This window comes from Prenolepis imparis, unplaced genomic scaffold (genome assembly GCF_030444845.1).
Source record: "Prenolepis imparis isolate NDT839.2.m4 unplaced genomic scaffold, iyPreImpa1.0 SCAF_13, whole genome shotgun sequence".
Lineage (NCBI taxonomy): Eukaryota > Metazoa > Arthropoda > Insecta > Hymenoptera > Formicidae > Prenolepis > Prenolepis imparis.
The window spans coordinates 5,744,326-5,765,261 of record NW_028141171.1 but is presented as its reverse complement, the minus strand read 5'-3'; the positions used below and the strand labels follow the sequence as shown (position 1 = coordinate 5,765,261).

General features: G+C 28.9%; 1 protein-coding gene and 1 long non-coding RNA gene across 8 annotated transcripts in view; one reads left to right on the top strand and one right to left on the bottom strand.

Moving 5' to 3' along the window:
* LOC145944708 (uncharacterized) overlaps positions 1-20,936 on the top strand; it is a 189,807-nt gene that overhangs the window by 103,099 nt on the left and 65,772 nt on the right. The window lies entirely within an intron of this gene.
* LOC145944705 (uncharacterized) overlaps positions 1-20,936 on the bottom strand; it is a 171,760-nt gene that overhangs the window by 101,528 nt on the left and 49,296 nt on the right. The window contains exon 1 of one of the 7 annotated variants that reach the window (XM_083053248.1): positions 6,750-6,770. The exons of the other annotated variants lie outside the window; for them this stretch is intronic. The gene's annotated coding sequence lies outside the window, so the exon portion shown is untranslated. Of the gene's footprint in view, positions 1-6,749; positions 6,771-20,936 lie in introns of those variants that run through there. 7 annotated transcript variants of the gene reach the window in all.

Sequence of the window (20,936 nt, the reverse complement as noted above, 5' to 3'; positions counted from 1 at the left end):
ACTGAAAATTTTTATAAATTTTATATAAAAAAATATTTATAAAAAATATTTTATATAAATATTATTTTTTTATATCTTCATTATTAAATATGTGCTCTATTTGTCACAATTCTACATTTATTACAATAAAGTAGAGTTGTTTGTACACTTTTTTCTATAGAAATATAACTCAAGTCACGTAAACTAATTGTAACTAATGCATTCTTTACCATTTTGTTAATGTAAAGGATACGCGTAATCACGGGTTAGCGAGCATGTGAATGTTCGCGAATGAATGTGAACACCATACTAAATTTACAGTAACGGCAGGTGAATGGGATTAGAGGATGAATTGGATTTTAAATTAGAAATTCGCTGGCTGACTCGCTTCATCTTACTTTACTAACTGTCATGGTTGCTAGGAAGCAGTTACTCTTACATCCCATCGCTATATTGTCTCTGTCCTTTTACTTCTTATCCGCTTCACCTTCCAATTCTATTTCCTTTCGCCTCCTCTTTTGCTACATTATACTTACTGAACTAGTGTTCTTTAAACTTTTCACAAGTGTGCCTTATATTGGACTCAAACTATATTTTCTTTATAAGCATAATAGCAAAACTTACAGTAGGTACATCTAATAATTCAACAAAAATCTCTAAAAAAAATTAAAATTAAAAATCGTTTAAAATTAACAGTAATTATACAATATAAAAAAATATTGCTGTATAGTTTTTATTATTTTTTCTATCCATCTTTAGTATATGAATATTCAACGTGACGTAATGATTCATACGATGAATCGGTGCTGCAATTTTATAAAATATTATGTAAAACGTGATATTAAAAATGCGACATTCTGCTTTCCAATTCTCGCAATTTGTTTATGTCAAACGATCCTTTCAAGATCGCACATTAATTATGCATCCGATTTATTAACTTTTATCAAACTTTCAACGGAACGAGCTCCGCGTCCATGCACCATGAATATTTATAAATAATTTGGCATGCATAGCATAAACAGATGTTAATTAGTAATATGCAATCGAGCGGCATCGCTACCGTTTTCAAGAGTTTATTACACATGGAAAAGAAACGCGCGTCAAATGGGATTTTTGATTATCGACTGCAGAAATGAGTATGCATTTTAGCTTTATTTATGTTGGTATTTTTATGATTTTTTTCTCATATTTTTTTCGATAAATGGCAGATAATTTTTATAAATATATATGTTGTTAAATATATTTTTAGATTTGTCATTTATAAAATTTATTTCTTTGGTCATTATGATATCGGATGTAATAGATTTTTATAAAATTGTTACAAAATAGCATATGATATCTTATTATTTGTACTTATTGTCTGTTAAATTCGAGATCATTTTACCTACAAAAAAACTAAATCAGTAATTAACCATTTTTTTGGAACGCTTTCTATATATTCTTTTTAAAAAGAGAGTATAATCTTTTCAATATAACTTTTTAATATATATATATATATATATATATATATATATATACTATATATAGGTATATATATATATAAAAATTATATTAAAATTAATATTGGCGAAATTAAATTAATGTTGCAGAATATATATATATATGTATATAAATATTTTGTAATGTTAATTTAATTTTATTATTCATAATAATATGTTCTTAAAAAAACTACTGTTTCCTTTTATACATATATGTATATATAATATTGGAATTATTTTTTTAATAGAATATAATAATATTCTACAAAGCTTATTTATTACACACATTCACTAAATTATTCTTCGCAAAACCTATGATAAATTAAAAATTAAAATAAAAGATGAGTTTTTTGAAATATAGGCGCATTTTCCGAACAATCGTCTCTATTACCAGCGTCGATGACGCGCGTTGCGTTACACCGCCGCCAAAATTAGCGCGCGTTTCGGTGAGTCAGTCGCGTAGCACACGTGTCGCATTCCAACTTTACATAGAACCGCGCCCCACAAATATAAGGCGCGCAACCACTTGATTCAATCGTCACCACGTAATCTCGCATTCTTCTTAGTACGACAATTCGAATGTGTGAGGCGAGTTCTCAAATAGGAAAATGGGAATAAGAGGAAATATGCATGAATGCATATACATAGATTCACAAGTCTAACATTAATTATTCTTAATTATTCTTATGATTTATTCGATATTTAATTTTTACTAAAATACTAATTCCTAAAATAAGTTAAATTAATACTACAGAAATTTTTGCTAATAATAAGTAAAAATATTGATTCTAAATGGATTTTTTAAAGCATCCATTATTATAATGTAATGTAATGTAATAAAAGTAGTACATCCTGCATAAATGTAATTTGAGTTTAATTTTAATTTGACATATATTTAAAATTGCTAGCAAGATTGTATTTTAAAAGTTCGAATCTCTCTTGCGGTATTTAATGCCTTTATCGAGAATATATGGAAATATATATTTAACTAAATCAATAAAAGATAAAAGGATGAAGAGACTACAAAAGTATTTGACTTTTGTCTTCTTTCAGAATATGAACGTTTAGAATTAACTCTACAGAATATTGAAAATCCTATAGCTCTTTGTATAAATTATAAAAATAGAAGAATTGTAAAAGGTAGAATGTGTCAAAATAAATGGAAAAAGACATGATATAATAAAAATTGAAAAAGTGTACAGTATCTGGGTCACACTCGGTTGACATACATAAATTTTCCAGTTACAAGAAACCGTAGAGTCTAGCAATCTCAGATTTTAGTACTACTCTAGGGTTTGCCTTTATTCCCAATTGAGAAGTCGTGATAACGTCAAAGAAAACTTTGAAAGGTGACCAAGTTCTATACCACATTGTCACTTAGTGTAACAACGTTATTTTATACATCAAGTTACTTTACAGTAGAGAACGTATCTGAAAGAATATATCGCCATTCCGATTTATTCTTATCTCTCGACAATTTCTTATTAATCAAAAACCTCGATATCAAATCGTCACGTAATTTGTTATTAGACTTAGATCCGTATTTATAGTTGTTTCTCAAATCTCATCTCAGTGTTGAGACATGATATGGTTTAAGTTTAATAGGTATAAATTTTGAAAATCAATTTGATTTCGTTCGTAATCTCGATTCAGTAGAAATATTAAAGAGAAAATTTCAATTAATTTCAGTTAATCTTTAATCAAAATATAACTATTGAACCGTCCGTATCTCAAGACATAAAATCTGAGTATCTAACCTAATACGCTCTTGAGATTTGAGAAACGACTATAAATACGGACCTTAAAATCACAAATTTCTTATAAAGCACAATATTTTTTTCTAAACCTAGCATATGTTGCTATAATTTTTTATTGCCATTTTCCATTTGACATTTTTAAAGAAGAGACGCTTGCGATTTGGGAAATCACAAATATTCCTAAATTTTTGGCCGTCATCATATATATTTTCTCAACATCCGCCCGAAAAATTAAAAAGAACGTTGCATGGCAGTACTAGCTCGCAATCCACTATGCGGCTCTTGCAATCCGCGTAATAAATAAAGCTTATAGGTAACGAGAGAGGGGGAGCTTGCACGGGCTAACGGTCTCACTTGTCTTACTTATTACTACGCGGAACGGGTTAATTGATCGATTGGCTACAGTACTACTCTGCGCGACGCGACGCTGGGCTGCTTTTACTATGGCAGGTGAAAATCTATTAGGAATTTAGTAGAGGTATCCCTTTTCTCTTCGCAACAATAGAGATTGCCAATGAAGATTGACTTTATCTCAAATGGACGATTCCTGTACCTGCCGCAATTCTTTCTGACTCTAGAATATTTACCGTAATCTTCCATTGCTAACAATACAAAAAAGCGACATATATTTGTTAAAAATATTATATTAGAGATTGGTGTCCAAAAACTCTCTCATTTCATTATCTCAAGTTATATGTAGTTACATCACATTAAGTCTTTTTTTATCATAAGATCTAAGTATTTTAAATAAAGATTATTCATTTAAACTACAATAAAAAGAAAAATTATTATTCGTTTATATTATTCTAAGACTGCGCGTTGTATCAAATGTTTACAAGTATACTCTATTGTTTCTTGATCTCCGGTCGTTTGTTTAATTGCACTTTGTGATACTAATATCTGCTTAGTGTTTGAAACTCTATCAGGAAATATATATAATACTGGATTCAGTTGCCCCGGTTGTAATATTCCGCGAATGCAAGTTCAATTTCGAGAATTATGCATGAGCTTTTCATTTGTCTAATACAAGAAGGAGATAGAACTTTACGTTTCCCGTCTACAAATAGCTGACCTCGTCATCTTAAAAAGAGGCCGCGGCACTTTGGGAATCTCTGATCTAAGATGATCTTCGACCTCTGTGTCGAATCACACGTCATAAGATGCTATATATGATTTTTCGTAAAAGCATTCGTAATAAAAATAATTATTTCACATGTAAGAAAGATCAATAATTATCAAAATTCTTATTAATAACTATTGAATTGGTGGTAAATAACATATAAATCAAAATATTACATAAATATTAAATAAAAAGTATATAAAATTATATAAAAATGCATCAAAAGTCTATATATTTTTATATAATTCCTATTTTTAAGAATATTTTGATTTAAGCGTTAATGAATTATGAGATAGATGAAGTAAGTTTTTAGCTTTGTTAATTTACACAGCACTTGCATTGTGATAATTTTCTTCTGTGATATCTCTGGTGTCTCCTCTATGCGAATACACGTGTGCATGTATAATCAGCTGCGCTTTATTAGCTTTATTAGCAATACTATGCTTATTACGTACATGAAGATACGCGAGTAAGCAATCATATTCGTACATCTATCTAATTAAGAATTATTGAATTTCTATTCTATTTATTTTAAAATAGTTATGATTTTCTTTCTAATATACCTAAGCAGAAAAACATGAAATGTAAAATACGACAAGCAATACAAATAACGATTCTCAATCGTTCCTATCATTTAAATAATAATCAAATCTCAATATTTTTTGTCTAATCTAAAGACTTTTTTCCTCACAAAAAAAAAAAATTTTTTTTAAGAATATCTACTATACAAAACGCAAAAAAGTTTTAAATGTACTAATCGATAATAAAAATTAAGTAACTGCGAATAGTATCATTATATTTTAAACGCGCGAAGGTATCTTAATGAGTCTCTTGAAACGTTCGCTAATAATTTTCGATGACCGCAACACGTAAATAAACGCGGGCAAGTAATTTTAGTCGTCTTGTAGCAAGATCTGCTGAATATCTTGGCGAGAGAATAGAGAAGAGGACTGAAAAGAGACAGAGAGAAAGAGAGAGAGTGAGAGAAAGAAAGATAGAGAGAGATAGAGGGAGGCTAAATGCTCGTCCTTTCTTCCGGAGGAGGAAGGAAGATCGCCTTTAGGAATATGAATAGAAATACAGCAGGGCATTTCGAGAATTGCGATGTATCTAGAATTGAATTTAATCTGTGCATATTCATAGAAAATCCGATTTTTCGCGAGTTACAAATAGTTTCTCCCTTCATTCCCTTTACACCTTTGCCGTCTCACCCTTTCGAGATGCAATAATGCGCACTATTGTGATACATATAAAGCAGCCAACTATCCTTAATCTCGACAAGAACGCGCGAATTATTGTCAATTTTATACCACGAAATGCAAACTAAAATTCAACCTCTTCCTGTCAGTTTTTGTTGCTGTATCGTCCTATGTAGAATATTATAAGAATGTGTTATCAAGAATGTTATCAATTTATATGCCTAACTTGTAATTTACATTTCTATTCCACATCAAAATACTATTTCTTTTGTTATGATAATGAAGAAGTGAAATGTCAAACGGTATCACGCGATCAAGTTTTGCGACAGGTTTACCAGAAGTTGAAAAGCCCGTATGAAGATGAAGGTGCGAGTCGAAGTTTTCAGGTAGTATGAAGCATTTTTAGAAGTGCGAGGGGGACATGAAAAACGAACGTTGTGATGCTGGACGGCATTCCCGTCACAAGGGTAAACTATGAACCAGCAGAAGTTCTCGAATGCCCGCGAAAAAGAGTTCAACGTATACACCCCGAAGTTCGCGAAAACTGGATTTTACTGAGGGACCATGCACTGTGCCATTATGTAGTTTTAGTTATGGAGTTTTTAGAGTTAAAAGCATCCTAGCATCCTTTCTTAATCTTCATATTCGTTGAATTTTTCATTTTGCACACAATTTCTGTTTAAGAAAAACCGGAATAAAAAAAGGCTTTAATATCAAAAAGTTCTAACTAGCATTCTCGAAAAGCCTTTTAGAAACGATTTATATATAATTGTACAAAATTAAACAAAAACAATACTCCAGAGAGAGACTCTCCAATTCAGTTTACTATATATTAAAAAATTTAAAGTTCAAGACCGAAAGAGCGCTAACATGTGTATAAAACATGAAGTTCCAAAAGGAATTTTTAATAATTTATTCTTCTTATATACCTGCATAGTTCAATTATATTGTCATTAATTATATCAGTTAAAAACAATATAAATTATAATAATTTTTAGATTATGATACTTTTAAGGATCTAATCGTTCTAAAAAAAAAAAAATTTACAAAATTATCATTAATAAATAATATCAATTTAAAAATCTCTAGATCGCGAATAAAAATATTTAAGATAGAAAGATCGGGGACTTTATCAAGCGGACAGAAGGATCGTAGGAGGATCTCCACGGGGAATCCTGAGAAAAGCCACGAACATCCTCTTCCTGAAGAAACTTACGTTTCCTACGAGTTTCCGTTTGCAAACTTTTACCTTGACCCGCGAAAACGAACGAACGAACGAATGAACGAAGCTGGTGAGAACGCGCGCAACTGGTTGGACCAGCGAGTTTCACGACGCTTTTAAACGTCGGCCGAACTTTTCCCGACGCGAGCTTTCGGGCATCGCGACGTCAGGGGACGCCGCAATTCCGCACGACTCTTCACGGAGATATAGAAAGAGAAAGAAAGGGAGAGAATTAAGGGAAATCGATGAGAAGTCTGAAACGAGTTTTTCTGTCACAATCTGCACACAAACCGTTTCGAATGGTCGAAAATACGTGCAGTATAATAATGCTTGCAATTTTTAGGCACGCACACACATACACACTTTAATTATATAATTTTTATAAGTCCGTACTTGTCGTCAATATAATAATATAAAATTAATAAACTATTCGTATTTATCGGGTATTTATTATTATTATAAACTAGTGTATCGTCCATTTTAAAGAAATGTGCAAACAGAAAATTGTTATTGTATTACTTATAAAAACATATTCGTTCAAATTGTTTTTAAAAACTTTTTTAAAAATAATTTGAGAGCTGCAAAATTAGCATTATTTATTGTATAAAATCTGAATTAATAAAAAATTTATGTTCAAAGTCTCTTGTATGGTTAAAAAAAATATTGTGTTCTAGATTTTAAAATGACATCCAGTGTGAGTTGTATACATATTGTTTATATATGCGATGCTTGCATAAATAGACGCTTTCATATGTAAATTATATGTGTTCTACACATACGCATAGAAAATAATCACACATATGTTGCTCTTATTTTAATTATATATCACATATGAAGGAAATGTAAACGAAAAAAGAGATAAATGTTTAATACATAGTGCCTCATTGATTTTCATATAATATAAATTAGAATCTGATAAGAAAATCTTGATTTAATATAAAATCTGATATTAATTTAATAAAAAATTTGAATTTTTTCTTTAAAAAGAACGCTTAATATACAATAACATAATACCGTAAATTTAAACAATAGTTCTAAATTAGATTTTGTATTTTCTTGGAATAAAAGTTTTATACACATAAGAATAAAAGAAAAGAAAAAAACAAAAAATAGATCTCTTAGAGAAAAAGAAAAAAGAGATGCTTTTTATATTTGCAGTGTGCTTTTTGGGGAAATATTTCGTGTGAAATACGTAACGTTTCAAAAATAGCTCGTTAAGTTTGTAAATGTATTTTTGATTAATTTCCCTTTAACAAAAATATTAAAAAATAAAATATTAAGATATGAAAAAAAACTTTTCACGAATGGAAATAAATAACAAAACTTTCATTTAATTAGGAATAGACTTTACTTTAATAATATTTTAATTTAAGATATTTAATAATAAAATTATATGAAAAAAGTAGTGTTTGACACAAAATGGCGTAAATGTCTATTATTACATGAAAACATATAAATGATTATCTGTAGAGAGATTGTACCGATTTTAGTCATTTATACATCTGAAACAGACTTATAAGTATTTTTAGTCAAAACAAAATATTTCGACTAAAAATATAATAAAATTACAATGTGTTCAGCAGGAAATGAATATTAGATATAAGCGCGATAAAATAAAGGAACAATTTCAGGATTAAAATTAGGATATCATTTTATCGATCATACTTTTTTATTTGCGTATATTCGTGATATCGAGGTTATCTCTAAATATATCCACGGTTCCGTTGATTCTATTAGGTATCTGTGAGATATTCACGGGATCCGACTCGTCATACCATAAATTAATAATAATTTTCTAGGATCTGTCTTAAGCTTTCCACTTAACTCAACCGAACATCAATCTGATGAACGAATTAGAATGATCAGTTTCGATTTCAAATCAAACAATAAAATATTTTTTTAAATGTTTTAATTGTTAGCTAAGCAGAATGGTTACAAATTTTCTATAGAAGATTAATAAGAGTCTTCAATATAGAAGATTGTTAAAAAAATAATATTGATATTATTTTTTATTAAAAACGCAAATCAAGTAAAAATAAAAAAACTTAAAACTCTTTAAATTCTTGTCACTCTCTTCTAGTTCTATTAGATTATAACTTCCAAAACGAGAAACCACATGCTTCTTGTGATATACATTGAAATAAATGAGTTTTTTCGCATGCTATCCCTCTCGCGTTTCACGAGGTAAATTTGTAAAACATGCCGCAAACTTATTTTTAGTTTTTCGTCATTAATAAATGACCACATAATTTAAATGTACCTTATACAAGATAAAACTGAAAAGTTGAGCAAAATTTCGATACGTTAAAAATTGTGGAAATATTTCATCCAAATTCTCTTTTTCGAACACTTTTTCAATAAATTGTTTACATTACAATTAAAAACACGTATTTTTCCTGTTATTAAAGTCTTAATCAAATTAGAAGAATCTAAAAAAATATATCACAAAATGTGGAGTCTAAAAAATTAAGAATAGTTATACATATATGTATATATGTATGTATATATATATATATATATATAATATGTAAACATTGTTAAAAGAAAAATTAACTTAAAAAACTATTAATACAGCTATGTCAACACTGTCTTATGACTGCATATTATAACATGAGTTATTTGTTGCTAAAAAAGTTTTTATGCAAAAATTATTTATATTTAATATAATATTTCATAAAATTTTATATGAAAAACACATAAATATCAAAAAAGATAGAAATATTTATGATGGCTTATTAATCTATTAAAACTTAAACATTTTTATATATTATATAAAATTTTATATTTTATTTTGTCTCTCAAGATAATATATTTCTCTCAAGATAATTGTTTAACATCAAAATATATATTTGTGTATTATTATTAGAAAACTCGAAATAATAGAGAGGTTCGCATATACAGTTTTGCAGAAATGTAAACGTCTTAACCTGAGTGTGCCAAGTTTTCATACTTTGATCTGAAGGCCACATTTTATGTGTCTAAGAATTTGCATAAATTTTTTTGAACCTATATATTGTATAAAATGTGTTTCAATGAAAATTATGAAGGAACTTATTTAAAATCAATTATAAATTGATATCACATAAATCAACTGGTTTAGTTCACTGCACTAACTTTATATCATTTTAGTTAATTTCTTAACAATAATTAGCAATTTTTTATTTAAAAAATTTTTATTTCTTGCATATATAAATTGAGATATTTTTTAATGTATTCAACATGTATTCTAAGTTTTCTAGAAAGATTTTTTAGGAATTTTATTATTTTATTATATATTGATATTGAACAATATTAATACCTATTTACTTATTGGTATCAATATCGTTCGGTATCGATATATAATAAAATAATAAAATCTTTAGAAAATATTTTAAAATAATAAAAACACGCCAAATATACGATATCGGCAACAATATTAATATGTTGTTAAAAATATGTTTTGATATACATATATACTTTCTTCAATATATCTTTATATTTATTTATAAATTATTTAATACATGCATACATTTATCTATTAATATGTTTTGTATAAAATATTGATTGTACGTTTTAGCGTCTTAATGACTTCTCTCTCTTTCTCTTTTTCTCTGTACACAAAATTGTTTCAAATTTAAAAGTTGCTATAAAAATTCCCGATTTCTAATAATATCCAATATTGCTGCGGGACAACTAGTCAAAAGCTTTAACTTTTTTCTCGCAAATTCTCACCGGTTTGAGAACTATCGAAATCAACAAATACGATCTCGGCGATTTCGGCTTGATATATCGCAAGTCGCAACCGCCTGATCAGCCGCGGTCAGTATTCCTGCCCGAAGGAATGAGTTGTCCCTCCGGGTAGGGAGAGAAAGGCCCACTCCCGTCACTCGCTTCCCTAGCTTACAAGCGGCGAAAACCCGTGGGGGTTGCGAACGCTATTCAACCGTAACAAAAGGCAATCACCATAGAAGTGGTGGCACTGAAACTAGCAGCGGTCATAAGTTATCGAAATCACGTCGATATTTCGCGGAGAGTTTCGCGAAATAAACTCTACTGGTGCGCTGGGAAGTGAATAAAAGTGCGCAAAGTGTGATACAAATTGAATTAATTATAATATAACAACAGCAGCTAAATTTAAAACATTTGGATTAAATGAATTGTTGTTAGTTACATAATGACAATGAAAAGTGTAATAATTAAGTGTATTAATAATAAATATTAATAATAAATAATAATAAATTATTAATATTAATTATATCATATACACATTAATAGTATCATAGTAAGTATACTACTTGAATTGTGTATATAGTATATTATTACAGTTAAATAATTATAAAGTTAAAAAATAATATATATAGTAAGATTAATAGTTTGATTAAAAACAATGAAATGTAAAATGAAAAAGAGATACATTTATTTAAAAGTTAATTAGAAAATAATTATGAATCTAACTGGTATTAACAAATGAATGATAATAAAATTTGGTTATTTCATTATTTTTTTTAAATGTCAAATTTTTAAATCGTGCGTTCTGTTTATTAATCTTGTCCAAAAGGGATGTTTGCCCACAGAGATGCGTTTATTCTAGTTTACTCGAAACAACAATTGTCCTATTTTTGCGTGTATAGTGTTCGCTCAATTGTTTATCAAACATCGCACCAACTACGATAGCGCAGCAATCAGTTGAGAATCTCTCGATATAATCCCGATTGTGCCAGGAAAAGCGATATGGGTTGTTTGAATTTTTACACAAATCCGTCAAATCCGCACCAATGTAAAATTTCAAACAAACGAAAGATTTGCTAACGTAGGTATTGACGATAAATTTGCGTCACATAGAGAGATACGTATAAAAACGGAAACGTCCGTCAATAAAATTATTAAAAAATGCATCAACTGTAACAGCGATTTTATACGGAAGGGAAGGGTCTATACGCACAATCATCGTCAATTTCTGCATGTTCGTTCGCGTTCAATTGAATGCTCGAGTATATCGAGTGTCATTGATATCCGTTTGAAAATGCATGAAACTACTCGAGAAGTCTTCAAACTAATTGACATTTGTTCCCTATGCATATTTTTAAAAGACATTTAAAAAAATTATATTCTTCTTGTAATAATAATAGAAATATAATGAGAATATTGTTTAATGTACAGTTTCATATAATTACTATTATATCTGATTGTGAAATAATAACTAATATACTTTATTAAATTTCTTTAAATTAATTATATCAAACGTACTTTTCTTCAACAATAAGTGAATAATATTTTAAATGAATAATTTAATCAATAATGTGCTACTGACTTTACATGGAAAAATAATTTTAAAATATAATCTATTTTTTTCACATATAACATATATTATATATAAAATTAATATAATTTAATTAATAAATTTTGTTAAATTGCTATCTAATTATAATATCTCTTATATAGAATCTTAAAAAGTATATCATCGATAAAAATATTGAAGTATTAGAAGATAAGTAAATGAAATCTTAGGTAAATATACTTAAATTATGCATGCGAAAAATGTGTTACAATATTTGTAAAACACAATTATCATATGTATTAATATCATCACTTGGCATCAATAAAATCGTTCACTAAAAATCCAAAAACTACTGATCTTATTATAGCTTTTGAAACAGCTTGTACATCGATGTAATCTAAACGCTTGGTTAAAAATTTCACAAATCCGTGAACTTCCGCCCTTTCCGCACGAAATATCCGCACGAAGACGGCATACCGTCATTATCCGAACGCGAAACATTGCAACGCGCCGAGGGAAAACAGCGAGAGGGTGGCCCGCTGCATCGATCGAGGTTAATATTAGAGGGGGAAAAAAGGGGAGGGAATAGTGAGGTAGCTTACAAATTGCACTCTCAATTTTCGTGAGGAAGCGCCGGCTGGCCGGCGTTGCGAGCTGCAAAGCAGGTTTTATCGAGTTAAAGCGGAAACGAAGAAGGGAACCCGAAAGAAGGAGAAGGAGACTGGTAAGAGAGAGAGAAACGCAGGGGGCAGGTCGAAGAGTGGACCATTAAATCGCAGCACCAGCAATTACATCGATCTAGCCGTGTCTGATGATGTTGATTTAAGTTCGAGAAGGGGCGCCGAGTAGATTTCGAGTCGTTTTCGGATTTCGCGAAGGGAAAAAGCACGGAGAATCACTGAGATACAAGAAATGAAACGGATATATCAGAAGAAACAAAAAGTTTGTGATTTTAGCATAACGTAGTGGAAATATCGAAAGCTTTACGAGTTAATTTACATCTATGTTTCATAGATCGTTTTAAAATAATAGCTTAAAAGAACTTTGACTTTAATAGCTTAAACAATGGTTGATAATAAAATTAATTATTTGAATTACGATTTGTTTTATACTATTTCTTTGCATAGAACAAATTTAGCCTAGGGATTTAATGACCCAGACATCGAGCGGAGTAAATTTAAATTGTAATTAGTATATATTATTCACGCGATGAAGGTGACGAAACAGGAGAGGAAGTATTGTAGGTAGTTGTAGAAATGCATTTATGCAGATGTAGTTAAAAAGGGTAGGACTAATTAGAATCAATGTCTTACTGTATCGCGTGTTGCATTAAGTTGCACTATGTCGCTAAGTATTAGATGGGTTCGCGATTATAATGTTACATATAGTGTTTCGTCGCAGTTGCCCGACGATTTTTCATCGCGTTCGCATAATTAAACTTTCAATGCGACGTGATGGCGATTGCGTTTTTGCGATGGACACTTCGTGTCGGCAAAAAGATCGTTAGCAGATTCCGGAAGTGCTATATCGATAGTTTATCGATTCTAATTTACCGGAAAGTCGTTATCCGACAAAACCCGAGTATCTCGGATTTATTTAATAGATATGAAGAAACTCATCAATTAACGCTATTTATGCTAAATCGCAAGAATGGAATTAATATTTAAATTCGTAAAAATTATAATTATTATATAGTTTATTTGAAGTTTATTTCTTCTTTATATCATTAGTTTAAAAAAACATTTATAAAAAATATGAAAAGATACAAAGACGCGAATGCTATGATAAATGCTCCAGCTTGGCACATGGAGGGTAAAAAAGACAACGGTATATAAAAATGCTTTGAGGAAATGCAGAATTAAGATTCGCGGAATAGTTTCTTGACAACATCGTGCGCTAAACTTCACGCCATCGAGAAAACTGAAGGATTTTGTCGTATAATTAGACAAGTTAATTACAACGAAGTACGTAATAAGCACCGACTCTAAATTAACCCACGACAACCGGTGTAAGTCGGACCAAAGTCATGTTTAAAGTTTTGTATCGTAGAGAATACTGATTACATTTTTTTGTATAATATTATATTATTATATAATAACAATATATATTAGGTATGTAATTTGTTAACTTGATTTTTGATATAGATAAACAAATATTGAGTTAAAATATTTTTTTCAATTAAAATTTGTATATATACATATACGCAATAAAATGAAAAATAGACAAGGATGAAGAAGAAATATACACATATATGTGTGTATATAAAATTTGTACTCTGAGAATACTAACTAATAAGTGCCAAGAATAAAATGCGCGAAATAATTGTTTACGCGACAATTAAATGTTTACAATTCTCAACTCAAAAGTGAAAGATCGTATACATTAATTAAAATTCCCCGTTAAATATTGGTAATAAAACTAAAGCAAAAAATGTACGATAAAAATTATTATAAGAAAAGTAATTAAACGCGCACAGCGGATCTGTGAGGGATAAATAAAATTCCGGACCTCCCGTTCCATATCGTGCACGCACTTTGACGCATTAATAACTCGTAAAAGCGTCCATTACTCAGATATTAAACATATTCTTGGCACTTACCCGCTTCTTGCTTATGCACAAGCTGAATTTCGAGCTAATTTTACCTTGAAGTCGCTCGTTCTCACGAATGGTTTCAATTAATTGCATCGCGTATAGCCAGGATTTCTTACTTACCGTAATCTGAAACAAAAAAGTTAAACCAAATATATTAAATATATAATAAACAAATTATACATATATACTTATGATACAAATATATGTAAAGATAGCTATAAAAATATTAGTTTTAATTACTTTTTAAAGTGATTGTTTCACATACATATTAGTAGGCCTTATATTTTCTATTATAATTTTTAATAAATTAAATTTAAATAGTTTTCATATTATTTCAACTTATTGTAATATAATAAATTTAAATAGTAATATAATAAATTAAAATATGTAATATAATAATAAATGTAATATAATATAAATTTATAGTTAGCACAAGAAATAATATTAACAAAGAAAATTTGGTATCGAATAAATTAGAAAAACTTTTATATGTTACATAAATATAATTTAGAAACTTCCTCATTGTAGCTCAAAAATGATTTGACATGATCTTACAACGCTACAATGGCAAAACTAATTTTATCTAGTTTCTAACGTTTCTAACTAAATCATTCAATAAAGATATTTTTAAAAAATAATAAAATAAAGTCAATCGCTATTTATATAGGTAAACAAAAAAAAAGAAAAAAAATGCCTTAGGTGAGTTTGATATGATAAAATAAGCGCATAGAAACACATACAGATAAAGCATTTATTTCAAAATTAAATAAGCGTAAAACAAATTTTTTTATCTCTTGTAATTTTTTTTATAGATTATAATGCCATTCATGCGAATAATTCGATTATTCTGCTAACTTCTATCGGTTACTCTGCACATAGGATGCACTATGCATTATTAAAAAAATAAACGCGTTGCGCGGTAGGCACTTATATCACACGAGTGCACTTTCATCGCGATGCACTTGGCGTATCGATGCCATTATGGAGTGAGTTTTTACGCGGCTTTACAGCGCGTTTTTAGTGAGGGATCGGAGGCTTGTCTTGCATTACATGTCCATAAGTCGGCAGTATATGACGTCAGATAAAATAAAGTACGATGCACTTTAGTCGATGAAGACGAAACGCGAAAAACTCATGGCATGATGTAACATTGCAATATACATACATTGACAATCAGCATCTTTCGATACGATACTCGATATAAATAATACTTAAATTATATATATAACATCACATTACTTAGATAATTACAATTAGTGTCATATAAAGTTGTTAACTTTGTTTTTGTTGTATAAATTATAATATTTTTATTTAAGCTTTTTTTTACCAAAAATGTCATAATTTCATAAATTAGATTTTAAGCAATAAAAAGCAAGTGTTTTTATTTTCCCTTGAAAGTAATTTATTTTATATTATATCTTTTGAAATATTTTATATAAGAAACAAGTTTCACAAAATTAAAATTCACGTATTCACGTAAAAAAATTAAATTATTAAAGAAATCAATGTATCCGCACAATAGTATAATTTATTGAAACTGACGACATACAATTATTAATTATTACTCTCGTTTCAAAAGTCAAACTCTTGTTTGCAACGTCGAAAATAAAGAAAACGATTAACAAATTCTAATTACTTTTTAATAGCTCAACTTTTTATCTGAAATAATTTACAAACATTTTCTGCGAGCCCAAATAATATCGCCCAATTTTATTTTATGTGTACTTAATATTGCGATCGCGCAAAACAAGAGTTTAGTTTGAGTTGCGTTAGTCGTAATTCTCGCTTCGACAAGCAGCTTCATATTTGTAAACGCGTTGATATTTTCGACCGTCATAAAGCAAGCGTAATACCGCGCGGAATTGCAAAGTGAGAGGAAAAAGGAAAGAGAGAAAGAGATTATTCGCGATTTTGATAAAAAGATTACGCGTCCATTTTAATCGAACCGCGAGATTGCAATCGCGGGTGCAACGAGCTATCGAGTTTCCCGCGAAATATTAAATGCAATGCGTATGCAATTGCATGGACGATTCATGTTACAATTGCATTTATTTTTATAGCAGCGCGCAGAAATATCTCAGATCATAAATATTTTCGATTATTCTTGCAGAAATGTGGAAAACTAAGAATAAACAAGTTAGAAAAATTATTAAATGTTATCAAAAAAATATACTTTGACAGGAAACCTTATTATTTATTCTATCCGCTTTTCCGAATTCTGTACGTACGTTTTCTTTTTTATAGGATATTTTAGCGTAATAAATTTGCTTCTTTTCTATTGTGCTGATGATAATATGGATTTCTTCAATTTCGGGTATTTGCAATTCAGACACGAGCGTCTTAGATCGCGTTTGGATAAGACGCATGCAAAAAGCAGTATCTATTTGCGTCAGAGCGCTCTCACCAGACCGGAGGGCAAGCCTCGAGCAATCCTTCCACCCACATTTGGGAGGTAGGTAGGTTCTTCTTCACGCGCGTTTACAAGGCGGATCGTATGCAAATCTCTAGCGGCTTAATTACGCGACACGCCTACTATATGAGCTCTCGGATTGCATGTAACGCGAACCGGAAGCCAATATATTTAACTGACGATAAGAAGAAACCCTTATTCGTACATCACACTGCTCGCTCTTTCACGAATGCTTAGATGTCGATCAAAAGATCGACAGATAAAAAAATTGAGGAATAATTGACGAATAATTGGGGATTCGAAGTATCAAAAAATCCTATAAATATCGCAGCAATATATAATTATTATATATTGTTTAATAATTTATGTTTAGAATATATTGCATAGTGTTTCCATGTTTATATATATAGAGAGAAAGATTTTTAACTCTTGTTGCATTCTATAATATTTTTTCAATAGAAATAAATAATTTTTTTAATACATATAATTTTGTTAACATGTAATAATATTACATGTAACAATATTCATTAAAGACTAAATTTTGTGCTCTATTAGTATCTTTTCTACGAGTCGACCAATATATCACGCTGTCACATAATGAACATTTCCAAAGCATCACATCACATGCGAATCTTACATTTATCTTTCTCTTTCCAGTCGACTAATCCTCGTGCGTTCAAAGAGAATAGCGTTTAGATTTCTATAGCGCAACAATATTTGCATTTTCATGACATAACGCCAAAATGTAGGAAAGAAGGTGACAGTGAAACAGAATAACAAATCACACCCGGATATTCGTTTTTAATCCTTCTGCACGCGGTAAACTGTCGGAAAAACATGGCAAAAATAGGATACTGCGAAGTTTAAATGCAATCTACATATGTTTTCCAATACAATTTTTACCAATACGATATAAATCATTGCAACTTGAACAATCGAATGATCATATAAGGATTATATAAGGCGATTAATTTAGATAGTAAAATGTAAATAAAAAAACTTCTCTTTAACGTCTACATTGTATTCTTATATATGTTATTTTTAAACATATGCATAACTGATGTGGTCTATCTGCGATTAATAAAATACTATCTTTAAATAATGAAGCAATATAAAAACTATATAAAATATATGATCAGTATTCATTATTTTAAAAAAAATTAATACAAAAATTAAAACAAAAATTAATATATTGTTTTTTTTGTCAAATTAATTCTTTCATAACTTAATCACAATCTTTATATATCGACGTTTCATAGATAGCCTAAGCGTTTTCCATAAAAAGGCTAAGTTTTCTGAAAAAGTTCAAAACATATACATAGTTTTTATCTTTTTTGCCTAACATTAATTTAAATTTGTTCTCTTTTTACTTTAATCATTTTATATTTGTCAAAACTAAGAAAGAGAGATAGAGAATTCTTTAACACTATCTATGGCAAAGCTCTATCTATGCTATAGCCACTAAATGTTTTCTTTAAATTTATACATATAATAACTTTATATTTTACAACTTCTGCTTAAATTGATTTTTTTTCTAAAACTATTTTTTACAAATTATTAGTGTATGTGCACGTATACATCTATTTAAATACGTAATTTGACAAGGATCTGTCTCTTTCTAAAAACATTAATATGTTATTAACTCTATAATAATTTATGATAAAATAATAAAATTAAATTTCTTTTTTTTACATGTATGTGTAAAAAGCAAAAGCTGTGTCCGCAATGTATAAAAGATACTTCTGGCGCGCAGTGAGCTTCACCAGTAAGAGACCTTATTCCAAGTAAATTGGTTAATTTGACATTTTGCAGACGTTGAATTTAACACTACAGTGTGGCATTGCAATTTAATTATTAAAGTTATAAAGGTTATATAAATGTCTCAATTAACTCCTTTTTATTTTACCCAAAAACGATTTTAAAACTAAAGAACTTTTTTGTCTATAAAATTCGTTTTTCTACAATTTATCTTTTTCTACATCGCAACACGTACGAACAAATTTAATAATAGTATTTTAAACAAATCTCCGAACAAATTGGATCAAATTACTTGAAATTAAAATTGATCTTTTTTAATAAAAATATGTTTTAACAAAGTCATCAATTCTCGCAACTTTTTAAGTTCTATTAAAAATTTGAAGGATGCTCTTAAACTCTATTTGAAATTAAGCGATAAAAAGTGTTTCATTATTTATTTGCATCTCTGAAACTTAATTCATTAACAACTTTTTGTCATAATAGTTCATAATTTGAAAAATAATCATATTATTTTCTATATTTTTATCAATAAAAATCAATCTTTAATATCACAATAAACAATAATATAAATTTTTTCCCATATCCTTGAATAACTTTATATAAAAATTATCCACACCAGAGATTGCAGAAACATTAATTCTATTTTATAAATTACGTTGATTAGTACGCAACGAAAATATCGATTAGAAATTCTTAAAGAGCGAATGCAAGCTCGTGCGAATTTTCATTCGCGCGTAAGCGACAAAGTTTTAATCCACGACGGAAATAATGGAATTTCGAGGGGAAAGTGCGCTTTTCTTTCTAATTTTCTCGCTGGATGCCAAATCGTTGCGCGATAATTTCAACTTTTAGAACCACGAGCGGAAGCTGCGAGCTTATCGGGTACAATTATCTTCGTAGCTCGCTGAAAAATCTCGTTTTAGGCCTAAGAAGATTTTCAAATAATTACGGATAATATGTATATGTATGTGAAAACTGAGGAAAATTGATTTTCGTTATATGTCGTATTCAAATAGCGTAATTATACGTATTTTAAAATTATTCATATATTGTATATGTTATTATATAAATGTTAATTATTAATTATTCATTATATATCTTTACATTTTAATTAATAATTAATAATGACGAAAATGAGAATATATAATAATAATTATTCAATTTAAAATGCAATAAAAAAGTATATTGCATTATTAATAACAATAATCATTATTAAAAAGAAAAAAATAATAAAATAATATAATTCATAATTAATACAATCATCACATTTATTATATGTGTGATATAATAAGAAATGATGACCAATTATTTAATATTATATTATTATAATGTTATAAAATATAGTGGTATATTCTGTAAGAAAATTCTCGCTCTATAAGCTCTGTAGCTCTTTAGCTTTTTTTTTTATTCTTCGCTCTTTCTTTTTTACTCCACAGTGCTACAAAGCTTATAGAGATACAGCGTTATGGAGCATTTTTACAGAATAGACCCATTAGATTGTTTGTATGTATCTCTCTTATTTTTCATAACAAAACGAAACAAGACATATACTGTTTACAATTTAATTATTGTCTGAGAATTTTATTCAATTTACTTCCTACAGACTGAAAAAGAATTTACTAATTATGGAAGCTATGTTCATATTCTTTTCTCAGAATAAATTCTCCAATAAATAAAATTTTATACGTATAATGAAATAATTTATATATTGTGCAAAAAAATAAATGTATAAGATTATACATTACACGCGTGAAATAATTACATTTCCGTATTTGGACGTGTTTTTTATTCCTAATAAGAATGGAGTTACGGACGTTTGAGGAATGCTTGCTGCAAAGTTATATACTAGGTGTTCCGAAACTGTTCGCTTAATAATCGGTAGCTTGATCCCTGCCATAATTTCTTAGACGCGACTGCGGAGAGAGAGAGGTCAGATCTTAATCTAATAAATGTACCATGAAGGCGCTACCCCATTATTTCTCGCGTAATTATCTGCCGCGCAATAATATTCCTATTGTTGAAAAGAGACTTATCGCGGCAAATATATGATGCCACGCAAAACAGTATGTATTACTTATAATTTAAAATGCAATTGAGAAAATAATAGAAATAACAATAGAAATACTAGCATGGCAATTAAAATCATAATAATATAATTAGTTA